The sequence below is a fragment of the Vipera berus genome (assembly GCF_964194415.1).
Source record: "Vipera berus genome assembly, chromosome: 6".
In the NCBI taxonomy this organism is placed as follows: Eukaryota; Metazoa; Chordata; class Lepidosauria; order Squamata; family Viperidae; genus Vipera; species Vipera berus.
Genome location: NC_138208.1, coordinates 38619475 through 38639447, shown reverse-complemented (window position 1 = coordinate 38639447; position 19973 = coordinate 38619475).

Here is a 19973-nt window from a genome sequence, read left to right as displayed (position 1 = left end):
AACCGCTTGCCAGTTGAGCTCCGGATGGCCCCCGACCTTCGCTCCTTCCAGCGCGATCTAAAAACTTATTTATTCGAGCAATCTGATCTGGTTTGATGGGTTAGGGTTGGGGTTTTAATATGTTTTTTAATTACTGTTTTATATTCGGGCATAATATTTAATTGTTTTTTAACTTTTGTATTTCGTTTTTACATTTATTGCCCTGTACAACGCCCTGAGTCCTTCGGGAGAAGGGTGGTATAAAAATATAATAAATATAATATATAAATATAATATAATACTCTTTTATTGACTATGAAGGCTACTCCATTTCTTCTGAGTCATTCTTGCCCGCAATAGTATACCTGATGGTCATCTTAATTAAATTCACCCATTCCTGTCCATTTTAGTTCGCTGATACCTAAGATGTCGATGTTCAGTCTTATCATCTTTTGTTTGACCATGTCCAGCTTTCCTTGGTTCATGGATCTTACATTCCAGGTTCCTATGGAGAAAAAATCAGCATCGGACTTTTCTTTCACCACCAGATATATCCAGAGCTGAGCATCCTTTCGGCTTTAGCCCAGTCGTTTCATTCTTTCTGGCGCTACTAGTACTAGCCCTCTGCTCTTCCCCAGTAGCATATTGGATGCCTTCCGACCTGAAGGGCTCGTCTTCCAGAATCATATTTTTTTTGCCTTTTGGTACTGTCCATGGGCTTTTCATGGCAAAGATACTGGAGTAGGTGTCCATTTCCTTCTCCAGTGGATCACGTTTCATCAGAACTCTGCTATGACCTGTCTTGGGTGGCCCTGCACAGCATAGCTCATAGCTTCCTTGAATTACGCAAGCCCCTTCACCATGATAAGGCAGTAATCCATGAAGGGGTGATGGTTCTTTCGTTGTGGTCAAAGTTTGGGCTTTCATATATGGGCTGTCTTCTTGTTCCTTCACATAGCCTCTTCATATTTAATTGGTAGTGGTAAGAGTTTGAATTAGTGTTTTCAACCTAGCGAGAGTTTGTTGATCTTCATCTATGAAGAAATTTTGTTCCTGGCCTTCTTCCATATTGATATTTTAAACTAAAGGCTTTACACTTAGAAAATCCAAGAGAGAGATATTTTTTTTCTAGTTAGGGAACACAGAGCCTTTCACAGGTGTTTCAGTGCTCTCAAGGTTATGTATCTTATCTATTTCCCTGGGCAGTCAGCCAGATTTCTTTTAAAGTTTCCCTTTGAGTCCCAAAGTTATCTTTATCTTTTCAGTTTTTCTTTTCTTTTTTTCATAAGAAGAAACCCAGGTTTCCAACAGAAGTAAATAATGAAAAATAAGAGATAAAAAAGCTTTCAGTCCACATGCTTTAAGAAATAAAGTTCCAATTGGGATTCAGTTACTTTTTCAACATTTTAAAATGCCCCTGGGTATTTAGTCACAGAGTAGTTGATAGCAGTCATAATTGACAGGATCTGAGATTTCCTGTGCAGAACAATAGGTTAAGATATCCCCAAGCAAGACCCCACCCCATAGTCCACTCGACCAGTGTGGGACAGCCAATCCCCAGGTGTTAGGTCTATCATGGGAAAAGGGGACATAACATTGGCCCATCTCCATTCACACAGCGATGGTCGGCAGCTCTTCACACCTTCCTCTGAGAGTGTGGAAATAAACCAGGCATGGAGGTTACATTCCTTATTCCCTTCCTTATTCTAGCTGACAGCTTAGAGAGATAAATTTCAGAGAGAGAGATAATGCAGGAAAGCGAAATGTTACATTGTAGTGGATAGAGGACACAGAGGCAATAACCGAAAGCAAAAGGTTACATTGTAGTGGATAGAGGAAGCAGAGCCAATAAACCCACGGGCACATCCCCCTCCCCCTTGGGAGTATGGCAGAACCCAGAGAAAGGTGAGATTTGATTTTGGATCAGAGGGAATAGATAGAAATGAAATAGGAGTGGGTTCTGACATCCTTTCCCCCTTAAAAATAGGAGAGATCCACCTGTAGAGAACACAAAACAGGTATATAGGTTAGTCGGGTTTGTTGGGATATTCTGTATGAAACGTTTTTAGCAGTTTGGGTGCTTTAATGTGACATTTGTGGACCCACTCATTCTGTGAGGAGGGGAGATGTTTCCACAGTACTAGGTATTGGGTTGCCCCATGGTACTTCCTAGAATCTAGGATTTCTTTAATTTCGAAGTGTTGTTCTCCTTCAAACATGATTGGAGGTAGTGGAGGGGGGAGTTTTGGCCGTAAGGGTGACTGTTGTTCTCATTTCAGTAACCTCCAGTGGAAAATTGGGTGTATTTGCCTAAGGGTTTTGGGTAGATCTAATTCTACTGCTACTGGGTTTATGATTCTTTTAATTGGAAAAGATCCTATATATTTTGGACCACGTTTTTTACAGGGCATTTCATAGACAAATATACCATTTCTCCTACAGTGAATGTTTTAGGTTTGACTCTTTTTTTATCCGCTTGTGTTTTGTGTGCCTGCCTAGCTTCATCTAAGGCTTTCCTAACCACTGGCCAGGTATTTTGTAATTGGAATACCCATTCTTTAAGTGATGGGATCGCCAGTTCATTTGGGGTTAGTTCTGGCATAGGGTTGAAACTCTGGCTGGTGACTACTTGAAAGGGAGTGTAGCCTGTGCTGGAGTGGACTGCGTTGTTGTAGGCAACTTCTGCGAAAGGAAGTAGGTCCATCCAATTCATTCGCTGGAAATTAATAAAGCACCTTAAACATTGCTAAAGTACTTTGCATGCTGTAAACTTAATACCCTTTTTCCACATCCTCTCCCAGTCCTCAATCATAATGTTATGCCCCACATCATTAGCCCAATCGATCATCACTGATTTCACTTGTTCATCTTCTGTGTGCCACTCCAGCAATAAATTATACATCTTGGAAAGGTTCTTTAATTTTGTATCTAACAGTAACGTTTCCAATTTGGATTTCTCTATTTGAAAACCTCTTTTTTATCCATTTTATACACTTCATTCATTTGGTAATATTGAAACCAATCATCAACCTTATCTTTCAGCTGCTCATATGTTTTTATCTTAAATTGGTCTCCTTCTTGTATCAATATATCCTTATATTTCAGCCACTTGGTTTCCATATTTGACCTTTTCTGGGTCTTAGCCTCTAGTGGCGAAATCCACCTGGGTGTCAGAATCCATTTATATCACATTTCATAAATGTATAGGTAGAACAATGTGCTTATTCTGGGGATTCTGCCATCTCTCTGAAGGGGGGGGGAGAGGATAGACTTTAGGCATCTTCAAACAACAGGGAACATTTGAACAAAAAAGGAAGCAATAACCATAAAACCAAGGAGAGTTCCCTTTCCCATGGAAGGGCCTGACATCTGACCAAATGGATGAGGGGAGGGGCTGAAATGGGAATGCTTTATATAGGATTGAAATGTAACTTTGTTAGATTCCGTCTTGTATTGCCACAATCGATTCCATCCTAGTAAACATTTTCCTTTTGGACTAAACTTGCATCCAAGAGTTCTTATTTCCTAAGATGTGGATTGAGGTGGGTCCTGACAGTAGACGGAATCTGCTTTAAGAGTCAACCTGGAAGGGAAAACCTTACCGGGGAACTTTGCAACAAATACAATGTCTGGCGACGAAGCAAGAGAGGAGGGAAGCCCCATGGAGGGGGAGTCTTCCCCCCAAATGGAATCCCAGAGACAATGGGAAGCTGAAGCAGCATATTCCCCCGGGGAAGAAGCGGTGGAGCAGTACGACCAAAAACCCCGATGGTCGATGGGCGTTAGAAGGAAAAGTGAGTGGGAAAAGGCTTCGGGAGAAGCGACCCTGAGGCAGAGTAACCACCAACCTGAATGGAGGCAAGAGATGGAGAGTTCCCTGCACGCCAGTGAGGAGGAGCGGATCCTGGAAAAGGCCATTGATCTGATAAAAGCAACCCTGAGCTCACTGAGGGAGGAGAGAGCTGAAAATCGCAACCGAGGCAGCGCCTGGGGACATAACTGGAAAGGTAACAGAGGGGATCCAACACCTGAAACCCCGGGGCCGTCCAATGGAACAGGAATTGCTGCCTCAGCAGTACCCACCCACCCTAGAACCACAGACGGGGACCAGGATGAGGAGCGATACCGGCCCCGGTGCAGACAACGCTCCAGCCAAAGACTCCCGCCCCTGGAAGTCAAATTCAAGGGGGAGCCATCACGACTGGGATTTTTCCTAACCCAAGTCCTCAGCTACATGGAAGAGTACGGACGGGACATCCCCAGTGACAAAGCACGCATCCGAATTGTGCAATCTGCCCTGGACGGGACGGCTGCAGACTGGGTGGTGAACTTGCATGACTCCAACGCCCCAGAACTCAACGACTTCAACCAATTCATGTCATTTTTGAGGCGGCGGTTCGAGGATCCTTTGGCTGACCGTAAGGCCCGGGAGAGAATCAAAACGGTGAGGCAGGGAAGGCGAGCAGTGGCTGATTATACCCAAGAATTCCGAGCCATTGCCAGCAAGCTGAACTGGCCAGAAGACATCCTCCTCAGCCACTTCAAAGACGGTCTAAACTACGACCTGTATGACGCTTGCCTGCCTCGAGGAGACCCACCCCATCTCGACGACTGGTACATCCTGGCAGAGGAAGTGGAAATAGACCTACTGAAGAGACACCGCAGAGGAAAACCATGGGGCCGCCTGCCACCCGAGCAACCACGCGAGGGGGAAAAACCACCAGCCACAGCCAAAAAATCAACAGGTTGCTTCAACTGCGGGAGAGAGGGCCACCGTGCTGCAGAATGTCGTTCAAAAGCCCCCCCATGAAAACCAGAGGCATCATCCTCCAAGAAGCCGGGGAAGCCCCAAGGCAACACAAAAAAATCTTCCATGAAGGGGACAGAGGCTGTAGAGTCCACAATTCCTGCCAGGAACTGGGATTGGACTCCGGCCTGCACCGCAGGGAGAGTGGACAACTCGGAAGACAGCTCAGAGGGAGAACCATTGGTAAGTGGACCCCTTCCACCCATACTTAAGGCAGTGACTATATTAGCTTCCCCTATGCCTGAAGCAGCCAAAATAAAAGCTCTGATAGACTCTGGGTGCATCCGCTGCCTTATCAGCCCAACGCTGGTGGAGAGATTGAGCATCCCAGTGAGGAAGCTAAAACAACCAATCTCTTTTAGTCAATTAGATGGGACAATAGCAGGGGGAGGACCAGCCACCCTAGCCACTTTACCAATCCAGCTATCACTGGGGCCCCATGAGGAGGACATAACTTTTATAGTGGCCCCAGGCATGGAATGCCCAATGATTCTAGGACTGGAATGGCTGAAGAAATGGAACCCCGGGATAAACTGGAGGACAGCAGAACTCAATTTCCCAAAGGGGGGCAGAAGAACTTAGACTCCAAAAGCAGCCCCCCAACCCAGAGGGAGGAGACAGCAGCGGTGGGGAAAGAGAAGGGATTACCAGAGATACCGGAAGAATACAGGGACATGGCTGAGGTTTTCAGTGAGGAAAGAGCAGATGAGCTTCCCCCCCACCGCCCCACAGACTGCACCATAGAATTCAAACCTGGGGCAAAACTCCCAAAACCCAGGATGTATGCCATGAGCCCAAGGGAAATGGCAGAAATGGAAAGATTCATAAAGAAAAACTTAGAAAGAGGATTTATTGAGCCTGCCAAACCCAAAGCGGCCGCCCCGGTTCTGTTCAGGGAGAAGAAGGATGGTTCTTTTCGCTTGGTTGTGGACTATAGAAATTTGAACACAATTAGTGAATGTAATCTGTACCCCCTTCCCCTAATGAAGGATATGCTATCCCACCTATCGAAAGGAAAGATTTTTACCAAACTAGACCTGAGGGAAGCATACTACCGTATTAGGATTAAGGAAAGAGACGAATGGAAGACTGCATTCAACTGCCCAATGGGGTGCTATCAATTCAAAGTATTGCCATTCGGACTGCAAGGGGCCCCCGCAGTCTTCATGCAATTAATTAATGATGTGCTGAGAGAGCACCTATATAAGGGGGTCCTGGTTTACCTCGATGACATCCTTATCTTCACAGAAACCAAAGAGGAACATATCAAACTAGTCAGAGCAGTCCTGAAGAAGTTGCGAGCTGCCCATTTATATGCTAAATTATTGAAGTGTGAATTCCATCAGGAAAAAATCGACTACCTGGGATATTGCATATCTGCAGAGGGCATCGAAATGGACCCTGAGATGGTCAGGGCAGTACTAGAGTGGGCACCCCCCCGCACACGGAAGCAATTACAAAGTTTCCTGGGGTTTGCAAATTTCTACCGCCAATTCATCCCCGCATTTGGCCAAATAGCCATGCCCCTCACAAATTTGTTGAAAATGAAGGGGGGGTCACCCGTGAAACCCAGCCAGCCTCAGAAATGGTCAATGGAATGTCAAGCAGCATTTGAGAGGCTAAAGAGACTTTTTTCTGCTGAACCTGTCCTAAAACACCCAGATCCCGACAAACCTTTTGTAATACAGGCAGATGCGAGTGATGTAGCGGTAGGAGCCGTACTATTACAAGAAAATGATGGGGGGACGTTGCAACCATGCACATACACATCCAGAAAACTCACAGAAACAGAACAACGCTGGCCAATATGGGAAAAAGAGGCATTCTCGTTGAGGTGGGCATTACTAACATGGCGCCAATTTTTAGAAGGAAATAAAATACCTTTCCAGGTCTGGACCGACCACAAAAATTTGGAAGCACTAAAAACGCCCAGGAAGCTCACTCCTAAGCAAGCCCGCTGGTCCCAACATTTTCACCGATTCAATTTCACTCTCAAACACTTACCAGGGGGGAAGAACTTCCTGGCAGATGCATTATCCCGCATGCCCCAATATAACAGCACAAGAGTTACTGACTTTAAACCACTTGTACCGGAACAACAACTGGCAGCACCAGTCACCACCAGGGCACAAGAAAAAATGAAGCCGAAGGTAGATAGCCAAACTGGAATAGAATTCAGGAAGTCTTTGGAAAGTGATGAATGGTTCCAGAAAAATAGACATGTGTGCACAATTAAAGATGGACTGCCGTGGGTGGGGGAGAAGCTATATATACCTGCCACACAGAGAATCAATTTCATGCAACTGTGCCATGATACAAAATCAGCAGGACACTTTGGCTTTGTAAAAACCCTACACTTAACTAAAAGGCAATTTTGGTGGCCATCTATGAAAAAGGACATAGAAAGCTATGTGGGTAGCTGTCAAATTTGCGCGATGGCCAAAAGACTGCAAGGGAAACCGCCAGGTCTGTTACAACCAGTGGCAAACCCCTCAGCCCCATGGAAAGAAATAGCCATGGATTTTATCGTAGAACTGCCAGAAAGTAATGGAAACACCGTAGTCTGGACTGTCACAGATCTGTTCTCTAAGCAAGTCCATTTCATACCTTGCCAAAAAATCCCGTCCGCAAAAGCATTAGCAAAACTTTTTGTACAGCATATTTACAGATTGCACGGGGTACCACAACGCATCATATCTGACAGAGGGGTGCAATTTATGTCGGCATTTTGGAAAGAATTTTTATCCCTCTTAGGAACCACCCAAGGACTGTCATCTAGTCACCATCCTCAGACAGACGGAGCTTCTGAAAGACTTAATAATATACTTGAACAATATCTGAGATGCTTTATTAATTTTCAGCAGTCCGACTGGGCAGACCTACTGCCTTTTGCAGAAGTAGCATATAATAATGCAGTCCACTCAAGCACAGGTTACACTCCTTTTCAAGTAGCTACAGGGCAGAGTTTCAACCCAATACCAGAACTAACCCCAAAAGAACCGGTTATCCCTGATCTGAAGGAATGGATTGCTCAATCACAAAATACATGGCCAATCATTAGGAAAGCGTTGGAAGATGCCAGAAAAGCATACAAGACACAGGCAGACAAAAAAAGAACCGATCCCACACCATTTAGGGTAGGAGAGATGGTATATTTATCCACAAAATACCTGAAATCACTCCAACCCTGTAAAAAACTAGGACCAAAATATATTGGACCCTTTCCAATTAAAAGAATCATAAACCCAGTAACAGTTGAATTAGAACTACCCAAAAATCTTAGACAAATACACCCAACCTTCCACTGCAGTCTATTAAAGAGAGAACAACAATCACCACTACGAGCAAAAATCCCACCACCACCACCCCCCATCATGGTGGAAGGAGAACAACATTTTGAAGTGAAAGAAATCTTAGATTCCAGAAAACACCATGGAACGATACAATATTTAGTGGCATGGAAACACCTCCCCTCCTCAGAAAATGAGTGGGTTAACAAACTCCATGTTAAAGCACTTAAGTTGCTTAAGAGGTTTCATACAGAATATCCGAACAAACCAGGCTAACATTTATATGTTTTCTTTCCGCACAGATGGACTCATCTTTTTTCTGAAAGGAGAGCCGAATGTCAGAATCCATTTATATCACATTTCATAAATGTATAGGTAGAACAATGTGCTTATTCTGGGGATTCTGCCATCTCTCCGAAGGGGGGGGGGAGAGGATAGACTTTAGGCATCTTCAAACAACAGGGAACATTTGAACAAAAAAGGAAGCAATAACCATAAAACCAAGGAGAGTTCCCTTTCCCATGGAAGGGTCTGACATCTGACCAAATGGATGAGAGGAGGGGCTGAAATGGGAATGCTTTATATAGGATTGAAATGTAACTTTGTTAGATTCCATCTTGTATTGCCACAATCGATTCCATCCTAGTAAACATTTTCCTTTTGGACTAAACTTGCATCCAAGAGTTCTTATTTCCTAAGATGTGGATTGAGGTGGGTCCTGACACTGGGTGTTTTACTTTCTAACAGGTCTTTATATCTCATCCACACATTAATCAATGACTTTCTAATTATATGATTTTTAAAGCCTTTGTGGAAAAAGGGTATTAAGTTTACAGCATGCAATGTTTTCAAAGAAAATATGATGAAGATGATGTATAGGTGGTATTTAACACCGGTTAAGCTTGCAAAAATTTATCATACACATGATAATAAATGCTGGAAATGTAAAGCTGTAGAAGGAACCTTTTACCACATGTGGTGGACTTGCCCCATAGTAAAAGACTTCTGGGAAAAGATTTATAATGAATTAAAGAAAGTTTTGAAAAATACATTTATTAAGAAACCAGAAGCCTTCTTATTGGGTATAGTCGGAAAAGAAATTCCCAAAAAACATGTTACTTTCTTTCTGTATGCCACAACAGCAGCGAGAATTTTGATAGCCAAGAATTGGAAGACACAAGAAATACCAATGGTGGTAGACTGGCAGATGAAAATGATGGACTATATGGAACTCGCTGAACTGACAGGGAGAATCCGTGACCAAGGAGAAGAGTCGGTGGAAGAAGACTGGAAGAAATTCAAGGACTATTTGAAGAAATATCGTTATATCAACTAGTTTGAAATGGAAGTGTTTATAAGTTGTAGTTTTAGAGTTTAATGTTTAATATTAAGGACAATATGAAATGATGATTGTTAAATGATAAGAAATTAAATATAGATAGATATTAAATACGATTTAAAATTATGAAACAGAAATTGCTTATGATGATTAACAAAGAAACGCAGATAGGGGGGACTCGAGGAGTCACCTGAAAATGATTAGAAAAATTAGGAATAACGGAAGCTAAGTATTTTTGTTGTATTTTTGTTGATTGTATTGTTTATGTTATGTCTTGTTTTTTATATGTATATATTTTTTTGTTTAAATATATGTTTATATAAAAGCAATAAAAATTTATATAAAAAATAAACATTGCTCAAGTACTGAGTTCGAATGTTCAGTTGATCCATTAGTCTGAGGATGATGACTAGATGACAGTCCCTGGGTGATTCCTAAGCGGGCTAAAAATTCTTTCCAAAACTCTGATGTGAATTGCACTACCCTATCTGATATGATGCGTTTGGGTGCCCCATGCAGTCTGTAGATGTGCTGCATGAATAGTTTTGCTAAGTCTTTCACAGTGGGGATTTTTTGGCAAGGGATAAAGTGCACCTGTTTTGAAAACAGGTCCGTAACCACCCAAGTGACAGTGTTTCCATTGCTTTCTGGTAACTCCACTATAAAATCAATGGATAATTCTTGCCATGGGGTCGAGAGATTCGCCACTGGCTGTAGCAGTCTGGTTGATTTCCCTTGCAACCTCTTAATAGCTGCATAAGTTGGGCAGATGGCCACTTAGTTTTCTATGTCCTTTTTCATGGATGGCCACCAAAATTGTCTTTTGATTAAAGTTTTTACAAATCCAAAATGCCCTGTTGATTTTGTATCATGGCCCAACTGCATAAAAGTGACTTTCTGGGTAGTTGGTATATATAACTTCTCCCCCACCCATGGCAGCCTGTCTTTCATCATGCACACATGTTTATTCTTCTGGAACCATTCAGAGCCTTGGTGGAGCAGTGGGCTAATGCCTCCTTAAGTAACACCAGCTGCCTGCAATTATTGCAGGTTCGCATCCCACCAGGCTCAAGGTTGACTCAGCCTTCCATCCTTCTGAGGTAGGTAAAATGAGGACCCAGATTGTTGGGGGCAATAAGCTGACTTTGTAATAATGCCGCTTGGGGGGGGGGGCGAAAGCCCTAATAAGCAGGCATATACATAGAATGAAGGCTATTGCTAAGCACATTTGATTTGTGCTTAAATTGTAAGCTGCCCTGAGTCTTCGGAGAAGGGTGGGATATAAATGGGATTAAAATAAAATAAAAAATAAAAAAATCTGTTTCTAAGGTTTTCTGGAATTTGATTCTGGTTTGGCTATCCAGCTGCAGCCTTACCTTAGCTTGGGCCCTGGTGGTTACTGGTGCTGCCAATTGTGGTTTGGGCATGAGTGGTTTAGAACCGGTGGCTCGCGTGCTGTTATATTGGGGCATGCGAGACAGGGCATCTGCCAGGAAGTTCTCCCCCCCAGCAAGTGCTTGAGTGTAAAGCAGACTTAGTGAAAGTGCTGGGACCAGAAGGCTTGCTTAGGGGTGAGTTTTCTGGGTGTTTTTAGACCTTCCAAATTTTTGTGATCCGTCCAGACCTGAAAAGGAATTTTGTTCCCTTCAAGGAACTGGCACCATGTGAGCAATGACCATCTCACAGTGTACACTTCTTTTTCCCACACTGCCCAGCATTGCTCCATTTCAGAGAGTTTTTTGGATGTGTACACGCATGGTTGCAGTCCCCACCACCACCACATCGCTTGTGTCCACCTGTATTATGAAAGGTTTATCTGGGTCCGGGTGTCTCAGTATGGGTTCAGTAGAAAAGAGTCTTTTTAATATCTCGAACACCGCTTGGCATTCCATTGTCCATTTCAGTGGCTAGCTGGGTTTCACTGAGTTCCCCCCCCCCCTCATTTTTAACAGGTTCGTGTTGGGTAGGGCTATTTGGGCGAACAAAGGGATGAATTGGTGGTAAAAATTTGCAAAGCCCAGGAAGCTTTGCAATTGCTTCCTTGTGCACGATGGTGCCCACTCTAATACTGCCCTGACCTTCTCGGGGTCCATTTCAATGTTCTGTGGGGAAATGTGATAACCCAGATAGTCTATTTTTTTCCTGGTGGAATTCGCATTTCGATAGTTTGGCATATAGGCGGGCAGCCTGCAGTTTCTTTAAAACCACTCTGACCAGTTTGACATGCTCCTCTTTGGACTCGGTGAAGATAAGGATGTCATCTAGATAAATCAAGACCCCCTTGAATAGGTGCTTCCTTAGCACATTGTTGATTAATTGGATAAATACTGTGGGGGGCCCTTGTAGTCTGAATGGCAAAACTTTGAATTGGTAGCATCCCAATGGACAATTAAATGCGGTCTTCCATTCTTCTCCTTCCTTAATCCTAACGTGGTAGTACACTTCCCTTAGGCATAGTTTGGTGAAAATTCTTCCTTTTGATAGGTGGGATAACATGTCCTTCATGAGGGGTAGGGAATACAGGTTACTTTCACTGATTGCATTCAAGGCACGGTAATCCATGCACAAGCGCAAAGTGCTGTCCTTTTCTCTGAAAAGGACCGGGGCAGCTACTTTGGATTTGGCAGGTTTGATTAATAATAATAATAATAATAATAATAATAATAATAATAATAATAATAATAATAATAATAATAATAATAATAATAATAATAATAATAATAATAAGTTGGAAGGGACCTTGGAGGTCATCTAGTCCAACCCCCTGCTCAGGCAGGAAACCTTATACCATTTCAGGCAAATGGCTGTCCAGTCTCTTCTTAAAAACCTCCAGTGTTGGAGCATTCACCACCTCTGGAGGCAGGTTGTTCCACTGGTTAATTGTTCTAACTGTCAGGAAGTTTCTCCTTAGTTCTAGGTTGCTTCTCTCCTTGACTAGTTTCCATCCGTTGCTTCTTGTCCTGCTTTCAGGTGCTTTGGAGAATAGCTTGACTCCCTCTTCTTTGTGGTAGCCCCTGAGATATTGGAACACTGCTATCATGTCACCCCTCACTCTTCTCTTCATTAAACTACACATACCCAATTCCAGCAACCGTTCCCTATATGTTTTGGCCTCCAGCCCCCTAATCATCTTTGTTGCTCTTCTCTGTACCCTTTCTAGAGTCTCGACATCTTTTTTACATCGTGGTGACCAAAACTGGATGCAGTATTCCAGGTGTGGCCTTACCAAAGCATTGTAAAGTGGTATTAGTACTTCACTTGATCTTGATTCTATCCCTCTGTTAATGCAGCCTAGCAGTGTGTTGGCTTTTTTGGCAGCTGCAGCACACTGCTGGCTCATATTTAAGTGATTGTCTACTAGGACTCCAAGATCCCCCTCACAGTTACTACTATTGAGCAAGGTACCACCTATACTAAACCTGTGCATTTGATTTTTCCTGCCTAAATGTAGAACCTTATTTTTTTCACAATTGAATTTCATTTTGTTAGATAGTGCCCAGTGTTCGAGTCTGTCCAGATCCTTCTGTATCTTAAGCCTATCTTCTGGAGTATTGGCTATTCCTGCCAGCTTGGTGTCGTCTGCAAATTTGATGAGTTCCCCATCTATCCCCTCATCCAAGTCGTTAATGAAGATATTGAAGAGCACTGGGCCCAGAACAGAGCCCTGGGGCACTCCACTACACACTTCCTTCCATGTAGATGCAGTTCCATTGAGGACCACACGCTGAGTACGGCCTGTCAGCCAGCTACGAACCCATCTGGTGGTGATGCTGTCTAACCCACATTTTTCTATCTTATCAAGTAGTAGGTTGTGATCTACTTTATCAAATGCCTTACTGAAGTCCAAGTAAATTATATCTACAGCTTTGCTCTGGTCCACTAATTTTGTCACTTGGTCAAAGAATGTAATAAGATTTGTCTGGCATGATCTGTTTTTGACAAAACCATGTTGACTTTTAGTGATGACTTTGTTTGCATCAAGGTGTTCGCTGATTTGTTGTTTGATTAACTTTTCCAGAATCTTCCCAGGTATTGAGGTCAGGCTGATAGGTCTGTAGTTTCCTGGATCTATTTTTTCCCTTTTTTGAATATGGGAACTACATCAGCTCTCTTCCAGTCCTCTGGTAGTTCCCCAGTGCTCCAGTATCTATGAAAAATATAGTTCAGTGGTTCTGAGATCACGTCTACCAGTTCCTTGAGAACTTTGGGATGTAATCCCTCTGGTCCTGGTGATTTGAACTCATCTAGGTTGGACAGGTGTTCACTTACCATTTTTTTTGCCTATCTTAACTTGCATTTCTATTCTGTTTTTTATGGCACTGGTTTTGGTAGGTTGGACTGTTTTTTCCCTTTGTGTAAAGACAGATGCAAAAAACGAGTTAAATAGTTCTGCTTTCTCCCTATTGCTTGTCACCTTCTTGCCCCTTTCCCCCACTAATGGACCAATCATGTCCTTAACTTTTTTCTTGTTTTTTATATGTTGAAAGAAGCATTTTTTTGTTATTTTTGACTTTGGTCACAAGCCTTAGTTCATTTTGAGCCTTAGCTTTCCTCACTTCATCTTTGCAGGCATGGGCTATTTGCTGATATTCTGACTTAGTTATATGCCCCTTTTTCCAATTCTTATACTTGTCCTTTTTATCTTTCAATTTATCAGAGAGTTCTTTATGCAGCCATGCTGGTTTCTTTTGAGAGCTGTTATTTTTCTTCTTTCTTGGTATTGTACTAGACTGGGCCTTTATTATCTCACTTTTCAAAATTTCCCAAGCTTCTTGAGTTGTTTTCCCCTTTAGGATTCTCATCCATGCAATTCTTCCCATGGTCTCTCTAAGTTTATTGAAATTAGCTCTTTTAAAGTCCAAGACTCTAGTTTGGCTGTGTTCTATTGCTTGTGCCTCCAGAATGTTGAATTCCAATATTGCATGATCACTTCTCCCCAAGGTTCCTGTCACTTCGACACCTTCTATCATTTCATCTCTGTTTGTGAGAATTAAATCCAATATGGCTAATCCCCTAGTTCCCTTCTCTACTTTTTGGGAGAGAAAGTTGTCTGCTAGGTTTGACAGGAATCTGTTTGATCTTCCACTTTGTGCAGAGTTTGTCTCTCAGTTGATATCAGGGTAATTAAAGTCCCCCTTTACTATTGTGATGTGCTTCTTACATACCTTAGTTAGATGACTAGCAAAAAGTTCATCTATTTCCTCTGCTTGGTTGGGTGGCCTATAGTATACACCTATGGCAATGTCATTTTTTCCTCCTTTTATATTGACCCAAATGCATTCAAATCCCCTTTCTAGGTTTTGTTTATGAATCTTTTCATCTCCTCCATCTCTTTAGGGCTCCTGGAGTACAATCTGGGCTTCGAGAGTTTTGTCCCAGGTTTGATTTCTATGGCACAGTCCGTGGGTCAGTGAGGAGGGTGTTCATCCACCTGTTCCTCACTGAAAACTTCAAAAAGATCTCAGTATTCCTCCGGTATTTTGGGTAACCCCTTCTCCTCTCCTATCAATGCTTTCTCCACTCCTGGGTTTGGTAGGGCTCCTTGGGGTGTCAAGTTTGCATGATCCTCTTTTGGGAATCTGAGCTCTGCTGTTCTCCAATCTACCTGGGGGTTCCACTTCTTTAGCCATACCAGCCCTAGGATCACTGGGCATTCCATGTCTAGGGTTACTACAAACATTATGTCTTCCTCGTGGTCCCTGAGAGATAGGTGGATTGGTAAAGTGGTGGATTGGTAAACCCCCCCTGCTATGGGCCCATCTAACTGGTTGAACGTGATTGGCTGTTTCAGCCTCCTCACCAGGGTGCCCAAGTTCCCCACTAGCATTGGGCTAATGAGGCAGTGGGTGCAGCCAGAGTCTATTAGGGCTTTCACTTTGACAGCTTTGGGCATGGAGGGAGCTAATATAGTCACTGTCTTGAGGATGGGCATGATGGGTCCACTTACCAGGGGTTCACCTTCTGAGTTGTTGTCTGAGGTATCCACCATCCCTGCAGTGTAGGCTGGAGTTCCCTGCCCACGTTTGGCAGAGGGTGGGGACTCTACAGCCTCTATTGCCTTCATGGCTTGGCTGGGGATTTCTCTGCCTTTCTGGCCAGTGATTAATCTGGATTGTGTTGAGGGGCTTTCAAGCGGCACTCTATGGCATGATGCCCCTATCTCCCACATTTGAAACAGCCTGTTGACTTTTTGGCCATGGCCAGTGGTTTTTCTAGTTCATGCGATGGTTCAGGGGGTGAGCGGCCCCATGGTTTTCCTCAGTGGTGCCTCTTCAGCAGGTCAGTCTCTGCTTCCTCCACCAGGATGTACCATTCATCTAGTGGCCTGGGTCCCCTCGGGGTAGGCAACCATCATACTGGTCATAGTTTAGGCCGTCCTTGAAGTGGCTAAGGAGCATGTCTTCTGGCCAGTTCAGTTTGCTGGCGATGGCCCAGAATTCTTGCATATATTAGGCTACCTGGCATCTGCCTTGCTTCACTGTTTTGATCTTCTCATGGGCTTTTCGGTCAAGCAGGGAGTCCTTGAATTGCCTTCTCAGTGAGGCCATGAAGTGGTTGAAGTTGTGGATCTCTGAGGCATTGTAATCATGCAGGTCCACCATCTAGTCTGCAGCCACCCCATCCAGAGCTGATTGCATGATACAGATACAGGTTTTGTTATTGGGGATGTCTCGTCCATATTCTTCCATGTAGCTGAGGACTTGGGTTAGGAAGAATCCCAAACATTGCAATTCTCCCATGAATTTCATGTCCAGCCATGGGAATCTTTGGATGGATCGGTGCCTTTATCGTTGATGGTGATGTCTCCCATCTTGATCCACAGCTGCGGGTCAGCGAGGAGTGGGGTCTGCTGAGGAAGTAGCTGCTGTCTCAGCGGTCTCGGCAGACATCCCCGGGACTTCAGCTTCCGATTCCCCCCCCCAGTGTCTCTCTGGATGCAGCCCAAGGTAATGGTGCAGCTGTGGGGTTCAGGTTTCTCATCCCCGAGAGAGCTGAGGGTTCTTTTCATCAGGTCAATAGCTTTCTCTAAGATCCAATTTGAGTGCTCCATGTGATCTTCCTCTCTGCTAAGGTGAGGGGATCTCTCCATTTGTTGCTTCCATCTGGGTTGGTGGCTGCCTCGTCTCAGGGTTATTTTCCTCCACCTCTTCTCCCACTTGTCTTTCTTTCCAATGCCTATCAACCACCAGGGTTTGTGGCTGTGTATTTCCACCCCTTCTTCTTCTGGTGAGTAGGAAGTCTTGGATCCCAACAGTTGGTCGGAGGGAGGGCTCCCCCCTTGGTGGTGGGCTCTTCCTTCCCTGCCCTGTTGTCTGACATTGTGGATTTTGCAAAGACCCCTGGTAAGGGTCTTCCTTCCAGGTTGACTATTACTGCAGATCCTGTCTAATGTCAGGACCAACTTCAATCCCACACCTTAAGAAAGCAGAACTCTTGGAAGCGATTTCTTCCAACAGGAACTTTTATTAAGAGTAGTTGATAGCAGGCATAATAGACAGGATCTGAGATTTCCAGTGCAGAACAATAGGTTAAAGTATCCCCAAGCAAGTCCCCACCCCATAGTCCGCTTGGCCAGTGTGGGACAGCCAATTCCCAGGTGTTAGTTCCTTCATGGGAAAAGGGGACATAACATTGGCTCATCTCCAGTTCATGCAGCGATGGTCAGCAGCTCGTCACACCTTCCTCTGAGACTGTAGAAATAAACCAGGCATGGAGGTTACATTCCTTATTCCCTCCCTTGTTCTAGCTGACAGTTTAGGGAGATAAAGTTCAGAGAGAGTTATATAATGCAGGAAAGCAAAATGTTACATTGTAGCAGATAGAGGACATAGAGGCAATAAATGAAAGCAAAAAGTTACATTGTGGCAGATAGAGGAAGCAGAGGCAATAAACCCATCGGCACATCCCCCCTCTCCCTTGGGAGTATGGCAGAACCCAGGGAAAGGTGAGATTTGATTTTGGGTCAGAGGGGATAGATAGAAATGAAATAGGAATGGGTTCTGCCAATCCATCCAGATTAAATGTGAGTGATCTCATTATTTCAGGAGATCCACAATCTACACCGTAATGCAGCTCCTGGGATATCTATTTTGTCATATCCTCCCCAGAAGTCTCTAAAACAACCACCCATGTTGGTCCTTGCTAAACAGCTAATGCAGTACGTTTCTCATCTTCTGATCCCTGTTGTACTGTGGTTAACAGAAAAAATAGCAATATGTTATTTTAAAGTGTAATTGAGCTTGACCTACTATATATTATAAGTAATATATATTATATTGTGACACATACCCACATCCACACGTACACACATAATTAGTCCTGCCTATAGCATGTCTCTCCATCTAACTTTATAACACCCTAGAGGAAATAAATACTGAGATATTGTGACCAACCCACTAGTGAGCTTTATGAAAGCTCAATTGAAATTTGACGATAATGTGCCTATATCTAGTCATGGAAAAATGAAGATTTGCTGAAATGGGGTAATTATTATATGCTTGTCAGATCAAACTAAGATTAATATGTGGTCCATGGTAAACTGCAGTTATGTGGATGGATTTGATTGATTGTGTGCTATCAAGTCATTTTCTACTCCAAATGACCACATGTTGAAATGGATAGAAAAAGATAGTGAATGCTTCCATTTGATGATGCCCAACTTTTTGCATCCTCAAGGATATTCCTAAAAACGTAACATTAAAAGGATGCTTTGGCCACCCAGAACAATGAGAAAAAAATAGGAAATGGAGGATGAGAAAACATGGAAATGATTTTATTCCTTCTTGATTTCATCTTATTGGTATAATGAAACAAATAATTGACACATTTTTATGAGTCAAGAACAACAACTCAAGTCAGAAGAAAAAATGAAAAAGAAATATTTCAGCCACTTTGTGGAATGTTTGAAAATCTAAGCCCTTTACAAACAGCAATCTTGAAACTTCTTAAAGACTAAATTTATTATTGTTTTTGGATCAGGATCATGAAGAACATCCTTTTATCTAACTATAATCTATTAAAGCTTATGTGGCAATCAGTTCATTAATCTAAGTTGCCACAGAATTCTTGAATGTTTTAAAATATTTAAAATATTTTTAGCTATGGATTTTCAGTTCTTAAATATCATGTAATCTTCTCAGGTATACATATGTACAACTATTCAGTAATTTGTTATACTTCCATGAGGTTGCAGGGAATGCTTAAAATTTAAGCATCTTACAAACTGGGTTTTGGAGATCTTGTCATAACTGTGGATTTGTAGAAAAAGGAATCTGTCAACCATCCCATTTGGTACTTTCAACAAAAGAAACTCCTGGTTCTTTAGATTAACCAAGAATGTATCTTTATTGAAAAATCCATCTAGGCATGGCAGAAGCAAAGTCAGTTCTGGGATTTTTCCCATGAAAACCCTCATAAGTATGTATCTCCCTTTTCCCCTCCAGGTCACCCACATAGTTCACGAATTGATTTCAGTTCTTTTGCTTTGGGAGACGCTGTCTGCTTTGATCAAAACATTTTTCATCACTTGGCCTTGTTAGATAATGTTTCCCGGGCAACAGACAGTTCACTTGCATTCCATAGTCTTCTTCACTCTTAGGAATTCACCACTCTCCTCTCATCTGTGTTTGGCAAAGCTGCAAGCAAAAGTAGGTACAGGCAACTATGGAGTCAAGTCTGGTTTGACATGCCGACCTTCCAGAAGAATGATAGCCCTGGGAAAAAAAAAACAACAGTTCACATAACATTACTATTCACTTCCAAGATCACTTTCATTTCGGCTGGCCTAGATATTTGGCATGAAATCTGCACACTATCCTAGCTGCCTTCACATCTGTCACGGCCACCCATTTTGCATTGGTTAAAGGGTAGCCTCTCCATAATACTAAATACTGCAGTTTCTCTCTATGGTACTGGGAGTTAAAAATCTCTTTAATTTCAAAGTGTTCCTCTCCTTTCACCAGAATAAGAGAAGGAGGCTCTTCTGCAGTGGAAATCCCGAGCTGTAGAAAGGTTTCAGCAGGCCACATTGAAATACAGGATGGACTTGCTTAAAGCTTTTTGGCAGCTGCAATTCTACAGTAACTGGATTTACAATCTGGGTGTCATGGTTCCGAAAGATGAAACCCATCAAAAGAACTTTGAGGCAAAATTCTTCCTTAAAGAACATTTATTTGGGAAAGAAAGTATCGGCACTACATAGTTGAACCCAAAACCTAAATTTCCTTCCCTGGATATAAAGTAATAAAGTATAATTCCCACCCCCAATAAACTGTCATAAAACACATTGCCCAATTAGCTTAAAGCACAGGCTTTCTCCTCAGCTCCTCAGCCCACCAAACCTTATCAGCTTGTCCTTATCAGCTTGTCACAGCAGCATTATTATTATGGCTAGCTGAGCTTAGATCCCAACCCCCCCTCCGCACCTGATTTATAAAAGCAAGAAAAAGCATGTTAAAGGAGCAGAGAAAATGGCTGCATTTTCATCAGTTGTCAGAGCAGGAACATCCAATGTTAGCGGCATTGACATCCGGCCCACCTTACAAAAAGGACAGACCCT